The sequence below is a fragment of the Schistocerca cancellata genome, chromosome 3 (assembly GCF_023864275.1).
Source record: "Schistocerca cancellata isolate TAMUIC-IGC-003103 chromosome 3, iqSchCanc2.1, whole genome shotgun sequence".
Taxonomy (NCBI): domain Eukaryota; kingdom Metazoa; phylum Arthropoda; class Insecta; order Orthoptera; family Acrididae; genus Schistocerca; species Schistocerca cancellata.
The window spans coordinates 507023647-507034195 of record NC_064628.1 but is presented as its reverse complement, the minus strand read 5'-3'; positions in this window follow the sequence as shown (position 1 = coordinate 507034195).

The window sequence follows — 10549 nt, the reverse complement described above, 5'->3', positions numbered from 1 at the left end:
ATGTTCTTAATATCCTCAGGAAGTTTAATATAACTAGACCCTCCATTTATTGGATCATAGACATGTATATGGATGTCAAGGTTTGGTATACTGCTGAGTGCTTTAGCGGACCTACATACTTCCATCTCGGAAAATTTGGCCATAATAGCGCCCGAGGTGGATTCTCGGAACCACTCAGTAATCGATGTGCTCCAAGAAATAACGCCATTATCACCCCACATATAGTGCAGAGTCGTTGACTCCACCTCACCTTGATGTTTAGGTGAATGACTCATTTTGCAACATAACACTGTCCTGCATTTAATGGCATTAAATCCCGGATCTTGTAGGACTTTGAGGAGCTCGGTCTCTAAGACAGGGAGGCACGCTTGTAAAACCCCGACAGGGTCACGATACCTCCCACCCAGATTCTCAATTCTAGTGAATGAGATTCGTCCTCAAAAGCCCTGCCTACTGCTGAGTATTGTAAGGGGGTCATTACGCGATTCTGATCCAAATCATTATCGATAGGATGGGGGAGAGAACTACCACTAGCCACAGGATAATTACTATTACTACTACTACTACAGCTAGGGGTCCACCCGATAGATAAAGGGGACAGCGATGGTGCGTCATCATCATTTGCAGGGAGGTGTATACATGTAGGAACGTGTACCTTGCGTGGACGACGGCAACGAGCTGGTTCGGTAAGAGGAGGCAGTGACAGCTAACTTGAAGGGCCGGGCTGCGGCGACGGCCCGCAGGGTGCGTTGCTGCTGCTGGTACATGCCTGTATCGAGGGGGGCTGTTGTTCTTCTTCTTCACGGTCGCGGCCAACCGGTTGAGTTGCCCACGGACGCCAGAGTGGCTGCAGAGGTGCTGGGAGCGGCGCTTGCACGCCTTCAGCCACTTTCGTGCTGCCCTGATCGGGGCTATACAAGGCGTTGCGTGTCTTTGCGGCTGTGCACCCTGGATTCCCGCCCCTGCAACCGCCACTCTAGGTTCACGGACTACGCCAGGTGATATACCTGTAACATAAATAAGAAAAAAGAATTGTTTAATGATTTAGATTTTAAAAGAGTGATAAATAATATAAGAGCAAATAATGGTAATTATTTGCAGTAATGTTAATCTTCAAAACTATTCACCTTCTCCACTCTGGCTCCATGGTTTGAGCAACATTCAACAAGGCCCCCAAACCAGTCAGCAGGTCGAGTTCCTCCTCCTCTAAAAACTGGGTGCCCATGGAGTGGACATCATTTCACTGCTGTCGCCTTCTTCTTGGTCGGTACACCCCTCCCTGTGCAAGGAATTAGGAATATCTACAAAGAAAATACAAGAATATGAAGACTGAATATATAAAAACGGAAAATGGGTATATATATATATATATATATATATATATATATATATATATATATATATACTGTGTGAGGTTGATAGATCCTCCATCGGGCGCCTCCCCAGGTGGCGGATAGGGGAAATCCTCCCAGATATGGGTGGCACCGAGGAAATCAAATACTCGGGGCGGACCAAAACTATCACATCCTCGAGGATAAGTACCCGGAGTAAAAACCGGCGAAACGAAGAAAACTAACACAAAAGCCCAGACATGTCTCTGTGGTAACCACCGGTACTCTGGCCAGCGTCTGTCACCAATGGTGCGGCTGATACGAGCTCCAGGAACTGAAAATCCCTGGTTCTACCAAACTGGCGCAAGCCAGACGAATTACAAGCATAATGGCAAGTACACCTAAAAACAACATTACCCCAGGTGGACGATCCACCCGTCGCAAGACGGCAACCAGGCACTCGGATTCTGGGGGACCTGGAGATGTACTAAAGGGCGAGTCGGAGCGCTCTGGCAAACTACCCAAGAAAACACACACATACTTTGGCACCTTCAACATACAGACACTAATACAAACGGGAAAATTACACAATCTAACAACGGAACTCACCAGTCAAAAGATCTCGATCCTAGCGCTACAAGAAACAAGATACACAGATTCAGACACAATAGACTACGGAAACTACAGATTCTTCAAGAGTGGAACCAACAGGAAAATCGGCAAAGGAGGAGCACTCCTCGGCATGGCCTTCGCAGTAAACAAAAACATCCTAGACTCAGTAAAAGAAGTCAACGCGATCAACAACAGGCTCATGACCATGCGAATCAAACACGCCAACAAGAACTACACCCTCATCAACGTACATGCCCCCACGAACGCAGACAACAAGGACAAACCAGAAGAAACAGACAAATTCTGGGACAAACTCGAAACCACCCTGGCAAAAATACCCCAAGACAACGCGAAAATTCTACTAGGCGATTTCAACGCACAAATCGGCAGAGAAAAACGCTACAAAAAAACAGTAGGAAATTTCCCTGCACACAAATTCACCAACAAAAACGGCACCAGACTGATCGAACTCTGCCAGCAAAACAACCTCAAAATCATGTCAACCTCCCTGATGAAAAAACCCAAGAAACAAAAGACGTGGCGATCACCAGTCCACTCACTAGGCGAATTCCAGATAGATCACGTGGCAATCTCCTATGAATACCAGAAAGAAATCCACGACGTCCAAGTGAGAAAAGGCGCCAACATAGATTCGGACCACTACCTAACAAGAATCAAAATCAAACTCACACCAAGAAGACAACACAAAAAGAAATTGAACACAAAAAGAAATTGACCTCACCGAAATTTGATACAAGAAAGATCAGAGAATCGAACATCACAGAACACTGGGAAAAACAAGAGGCGAAAGATTGGACCAGCTTTAAACAAAAAATTGTGAACACAGCCAAAGAACTGATCCCGCTGACTAGAAAACCCAGGCACCCTTGGTGGAACACTACCTGCGAAATCGCCCTACAAAATCGAAGAACAGCTTTCACAAACTACAACAGCAACAAAACACAAGAAACACAGGACAACTTCTATGAAATTCGAAGACAAACAACGAAAACAATAAGACAAGAGAAACGCAAATACATAAACGATCAGCTAAACTCCATCGAAGAAGACTTCAGAAATTTCAACACACGGGATTTCTACAGGACGTTCGCCAACCAAGTCAAAAGATACTCACCACAGAACCTCTGCTTCAGAAAAGAAGACGGAAAACTGGCACTTACCAACAAAGAAAACTGTGAAGAGCTCGCGAAGTACTTTTCAAAATTACTAAATTGCCCGGAACCTAACTCAACCTTCGAACCCCGAGAACCGGCCAACGCACCGGAAGACTCACCACCACCAACAAAAGAAGAAATCCTCCACTGCATAAAGAAACTGAAAAACAACAAGGCAGCCGGTGAAGACGGAATAACGGCAGAACTGCTGAAGAACCTAGGACCAAACTAGCTAAACGAAATCACACAAATCATACAGAACACCTGGACAACCGAAATCATACCTGACGACTGGAAGACCGCACTCATTCACCCGCTACACAAGAAAGGTGACAGGACAGACACAAACAATTATAGAGGAATTTCCCTGCTACCGGTCATCTACAAAATTCTATCAACCTGCCTTCTCAGCAGAACGCAAGGACAACTGGAACCCGCCATCTCGGAATACCAAGCGGGTTTCAGACCCAACAGAGCCTGCCCCGAACAAATCTTCAACCTGAAATCAATCATAAAATCCCACATGACAAGCCCCAAAAAAATCATCTGCACTTTCGTCGACTTCAAAAAGGCTTACGACTCGATCGACAGAAAGTCCCTCATCCAAATCCTCAGAGAAAAAGGCCTAGACCAGAAGACCCGAAGACTAATCGAACAGACACTAACCAATACAAAATCCAAAGTCAAATTCATGGGCGAAATCTCGGACCCCTTTGAAATCCACACTGGCCTAAGACAAGGAGATGGACTATCCCCGCTATTGTTCAACATCGTCCTGCACAAAGTAATGAGCGAATGGGAAGCTGAAGTCAGGAGACAAAACACCTGGAGACCAGTCACATTAGGAAGGAAAAGAATGGAAATCCCTTACCTAGCATTCGCAGACGGCCTAGCGATACTGACCTATGACCCAACATCAGCAAAAACACAGATCGAAATCCTGAAAGAATGCGCCGAGAAAGTCGGCCTACAAATCTCTTTTGAAAAAACGCAAGTCCTAACAAGAGAAGGCGACGACATCACAACCAAGTACAGCAAAATTAAAGGGGTCACACACTTCAGATACCTAGGCGAAATCATCGAACCGACCGGAACAGAGAAACTGGCTTACGAAGACAGACAACAGAAGATCCGGAAATCACTAGGCATGGTACGAAACGTCTACAACAAACAATGCATTTCCAGAAACACCAAGATCAGACACTATAACACAGTGATCAAACCCGCCGTACTGTATGCCAGCGAAACACTAGCACTCAACAGGAAAATCAAAATTGAAGAAATCAAAAAAGAAGAACGCAAAATCACGAGGAAAATTTTAGGAGGAAGACCCACACCAGATGGCTACAGACTACAGAAGAACTCAACAGTAGAAGCATATTCTAACATCGAGAACGATATGAGAAAAAGGCGCCTTAAATTCTACGGACATTTAGACAGACTCCCTGAAACAAGACTCACCAAGAAAATTCTAGAACACATCAAGACACTTAAAGTCTCGACACCCTGGATGGAAGGAGTCCGAAAAGACCTACAAGCAATTGGCACCACAAACACCACAGACAGAAGCACCTTCCGAAAACACATAGACAATTGGGAAGTAAAGTCAGAAGCGCTAAAACAGCGGACCAAACAAGAATGGTCTGAGGAGAGAAAAGAGGCCCTCTCCAAGAGAATGAAGGAGTACTAGAAGGACAAGAAGAACAAGCCTTCAAAGTCATAAGCTTAACGATTTCCTTTTAGGGAAAATCCGCCAACAATAATAAATATAAATACATACATATACATACATACATACATATATATATATGGAAAGTAAGCATTTCCGGACACATGTCCACATAACATATTTTCTTTCTTTGTGTGTGAGGTGTGAGGGATGTTTCCGGAAAGTTTGGCCGTACCTTTTTGTAACACCCTATATATATATATATATATATATATATATATATATATATATATATATATATATATATATATATATATATTTGTAACACCCTATATATATATATAGGGTGTTACAAAAAGGTACGGCCAAACTTTCCGGAAACATCCCTCACACCTCACACACAAAGAAAGAAAATATGTTATGTGGACATGTGTCCGGAAATGCTTACTTTCCATGTTAGAGCTCATTTTATTACTTCTCTTCAAATCACATTAATCATGGAATGGAAACTCACAGCAACAGAACGTACCAGCGTGATTTCAAACACTTTGTTACGGGAAATGTTCAAAATGTCCTCCGTTAGCGAGCATACATGCATTCACCCTCCGTTTCATGGAATCCCTGATGCGCTGATGCAGCCCTGGAGAATGGCGTATTGTATCACATCCATCCACAATACGAGCACGAAGAGTCTCTACATTTGGTACCGGGGTTTGGTACCAATCCATTGGTCACCGAATCTGTTGTTGAGAAGCGTACGAACACTTCGACTGAAATGTGCAGGAGCTCCATCGTGCATGAACCACATGTTGTGTCGTACTCGTAAAGGCAGATGTTCTAGCAGCACAGGTAGAGTATCCCGTATGAAATCATGATAACGTGCTCCACTGAGCGTAGGTGGAAGAACATGGGGCCCAATCAAGATCACCAACAATGTCTGCCCAAACGTTCACAGAAAATCTGTGTTGATGACGTGATTGCACAATTGCGTGCGGATTCTCGTCAGCCCACACATATTGATTGTGAAAATTTACAATTTGATCACGTTGGAATGAAGCCTCATTCGCAAAAAGAGATCATTTGCACTGAAATGAGGATTGACACATTGTTGGATGAACCATTTGCAGAAGTGTACCCGTGGAGGCCAATCAGCTGCTGATAGTGCCTGCACACGCTGTACATGGTACGGAAACAACTGGTTCTCCCATAGCACTCTCCATACAGTGCCGTGGTCTACCTTACCTTGTACAGCAGCAACTTCTCTGACGCTGACATTAGGGTTATCGTCAACTGCACGAAGAATTACCTCGTGCATTGAAGGTGTCCTCGTCGTTCTAGGTCTTCCCCAGTCGCGAGTCATAGGCTGGAATGTTCCGTGCTCCCTAAGACGCCGATCAATTGCTTCGAACGTCTTCCTGTCAGGACACCTTCGTTCTGGAAATCTGTCTCGATACAAACGTACCGCCCCACGGCTATTGCCCCGTGCTAATCCATACATCAAATGGGCATCTGCCAACTCCGCATTTGTAAACATTGCACTGACTGCAAAACCACGTTCGTGATGAACACTAACCTGTTGAGGCTACGTACTGATGTGCATGATGCTAGTACTGTAGAGCAATGAGTCGCATGTCAACAAAAGCACCGAAGTCAACATTACCTTCCTTCAATTGGGCCAACTGGCGGTGAATCGGGGAAGTACAGTACATACTGACGAAACTAAAATGAGCTCTAACATGGAAATTAAGCGTTTCCGGACACATGTCCACATAACATCTTTTCTTTATTTGTGTGTGAGGAATTCAAGCTGCGCTTGCGTCCTCTCCATCTCAAGCTGCTGGTCTAGAGCAGTCAACATTTGAGGGATGAAATCTAGAAAGATGGAAAAGACTGAGTATAATATCGAGGATGGAAAGGAAAATGTGCAGTGACTTAAATGATACAGAAATCAGCAGAGCAGAACATATAGGCAAAAAACGAAAAAAATGAAACATTTATAGAGAGCATGCAAAACAAATATAACACATAAGAAAAAACCTGTTAAATGACACATCAATCTTGGCAGAATGCACTACAAAACAGGTATAAGATAGAGACACACAAACATAGAACCTGTTAAATGACACAGCATTCATTATAGAATGTAGTCCAAAACAGATACAACACAGAACATAGAGACACACAACATGAGTAAGCTCAATCTTTATAGAGAGCACACGAATACGGATGTAGCACTCATACACAGAGTTAAAGAGTACAGATATGGGAACATTGAAAATGTACTTACCAGGTAATTGAACTCCCTGTAAACGGGATTTTTTGCTGTTTACACTGGCACCGTCGGTGATGCTGGCGGATCCTGATCGCTTCATATCGAAAGTTTGCTAAAGAGGATAAATGCACTAGACAAAGTATAGGAGCAGAGTGAGGGCGAGTTGGGTTGTGGTCTGGTTTATATAGGTGACATAGAGTAGACTGACTAGTGCAGTAGCGAATAGGAGAGCAGCATTCTAGGGGTGGGGGGGGGGGGGTATGTCACGAAGGACCACAGCACCCCTAGTTGGAAAACGTGAAACTTGTCAGTTGTTCATTGAATATCGAAGGGGTACATTAAAATTGAAATGGAATTAAGTACTTGGATAATTCATACGTTAGATGCGGGATGTGAGTGTTAGAATATTTACGAAATACTATATCCAGAGCGTGTATTGAGGGATCGCTCCGCCGCTCGTGGGACTGTGACGTCAGGAGATGACTGAAGATCATCAACTTTCTCTCTTGCGCCGTGTCACAGTGGCGATATCTGATGGCACAGATATGAACTAAGCCAGTTGCAGTCCAGACTCCATGGCGAACACATCTGTTTGAAATTGGTTGAATAATAAAGACAAGTCCTTTTTTACCACCGTTATAGCACTGGGATTTGAACTTCCCGCCATTTTCTGGGGGGGGGGAGGGGAGGTAGGTTAGCGGAGGTAAGTAAAGTGTCCAATCTTACACCATGTGGTGGATACACTGGGTGCAGCCATCTTGAATAACGGTACTTGCGTCATGATCTGACGTCATGGTGGCGCTCTCTGGTGGCGATGATATGAACTAAGCTAGTTGGAGTCCAGACCCAGTGGGGAACACACATGCTTGAAATTGGTTAAATAATAAAGAGAGCTCCATTTTTCCCGGCATTTTCCTAGGTGTGATGCATTATCTTGTTGGAATTTGAACTTCGTGCCATTTTTCGGAGGGAAGGGGGCATGGCACTTTGCCGCCAATATTCAAACTTCCCGTCGGATGACATCATCACCGCCATCTTGGATAACGGTACTTTGTTCCACAATCGGTGTTGTTTCAATACTCAGATCTTGTACCTTTTGACTAGCATCTGTTTGGCCCAATGAAGGATACACTTTGTAGGAAGCTGTATGTGGATGATGGGGAGGTTATTAATGCAGCAGTGCGTTGGCTCTCACTTCGACCAGTAGAGTGGTTCCACACAGGCATAAAGCGCTCTTAGTAAAGTGATGTAAGGCCGTCACATTGAAGTGAGACCTGTGTTGAAAAGAAGTTTTTTGTAGCTAAAAGTGAGGGGAATAATATGGTGTATTAGAATCCTAAAGAAAACAAACCCAGTTTCAGAAAAATGTGTTGCATTACTTATTGAACACCTTTTGTACTTCCATGAAATTTGCAGAGATGTTCACATGATGACTGCAGTGCACCACAAGGGGTTTTACTACAGGTAGACAAATTTTCCAAAGACTAATGTCACGCTGTAATGGAAACAGTTTTTTTACTTAAGGCCTTTTTTGATTATTTTGAATAAACAGGAGTAGTGAAATTTTATTTGGTTCATAATGTCCACCATACACAACTGATGGAGCAGCGATGTCTTCTTCAGTCATATGTAAGACACAAGGAGTTGAGACACCTACATCCAAGTTTTAACATTGGTATTGAGTCGATATGAACAGAAAATGTTTGTAACTGATATCGTGGGAAGAGTGATATAAATTCTATCTTACTAATTCTGTAATACTTACGGAATTCTTAGCACTATGTGCAATTAACTTCCCCTTTCCCCTCTACTACCTATGGGAAAAAACCAATTGGCCACTACCCAACTAACACTGACAGTCTATTAAACAACTACTCTGGGTACTTTGTTCTGCATGTAGACTTTAGGATTTATACATTAGAATCTGAAATCATCGAGAGGTAAAGCTTGTATTGGGTGTGAAGGTTAAGGCCAAAGAAACTGAACAGACCTGTGGTGCATATGTGACAGTAAAACTGCCTGGAACAGAAAGGACATTTACAATGATATGGATGTGAGTTGAAATTAATTCTTTACTATCTACAGTCAAAAAATAGTTGACTCTGTAAGCAAATGCCTACTAGAAGCAATAGCTGCAGAAGACTTTTAATTTTTTAATTTACATAAGATAAACAAAAACCTAGTAACAAATGTGTTTGTAATTATACTGATAAATTTTTGTACCATGTAGCACAGAACATTGCTGTACAAAACGTGAGAAGGTGCTTTATGAAATTGTCACAGTGAAATGTGTGAGGATGAACTGGCAGAGATAATGCACTATGGAGATTCAAATGATGTTACTAGGAGCCCACCAGTAGAACATTTCAACTGTGAATGAACTTTCGAAGTGGTAGAAAGAAAAACCAGCAAATCTTTGTACATACACTGTAAATGTATGTGAACCTCTAAAAAGTGATAATGTGCAATTTTTCAGCCGTTAAACATATATATTTACTGTCGCCATAGTATGTGACTAATGGACAACAATCAGATTGTTTGGGAACAAAATTCTTTTAATCAGTCTGGGAGTGCTGCATTTTTATTTCATATTAAAGATTACAGAATGTAACACTTCACTGAGGGAATGTAAGTGGGGTTTAGACATTTACCTTGGCCACTATTATTCCTTTTCTAAAGTGACAATACATTTTAATTTCCAAATATGGGAGGTACTTTAAAGGCACTTACAGATATTTTTTCATTGTGTTTTTCTAACTGTGGGTTTACACATGGCATATTTTCATTTTATACTGTAATTTGAATAGGAAACTTACAGGAGCACCTTACTGTCTGGCCCTCTTTGATTTTCTTCACATTCACAGGATTTGTACATCAGTTCCCATATATCAGATTCCTAAAGCAGTACTATGCAAATCTTAAAATAACTTGAAAAAATCACCTTCAAAGATAAAAAGATTTATGTATGCTGATAAGTGCTTAATATAGGATGTATGTTATTTAATTCATCCATAGCTGAGAGTGTAACACAATTGGATTTTAGACTTCAGATCGATGGTTCGAATCTTGCTAGTAGCATACTTTTTTAATTCATTGTTTATTGATGAACAGAAATGTTGATTAACAAATATGGAACCATAGTTTTTATACAAGTAATGTCTGTTTTCATTTTAGTACTACAATATTTGCGTGAAAATGGAGTATTCACAATACATTACAATTTGATACAAAAACGCAGAACATCAAATAGAAAACCAAATACTTTTTTATTTCTGGTTACTGCTCAGTATTACAGATGTAGATATTTTTTCAACTGGCTCTGAGCACTATGGGACATAACATCTGAGGTCATCAGTCCCCTAGAACTTAGAACTACTTAAACCTAACTAACCTAAAGACATCACAGACATATCCATGCCCGAGGCAGGATTCTAACCTGCGAACGTAGCGGTCGAGAGGTTCCATGCTGAAGTGCCTAGAACCGCTCAAC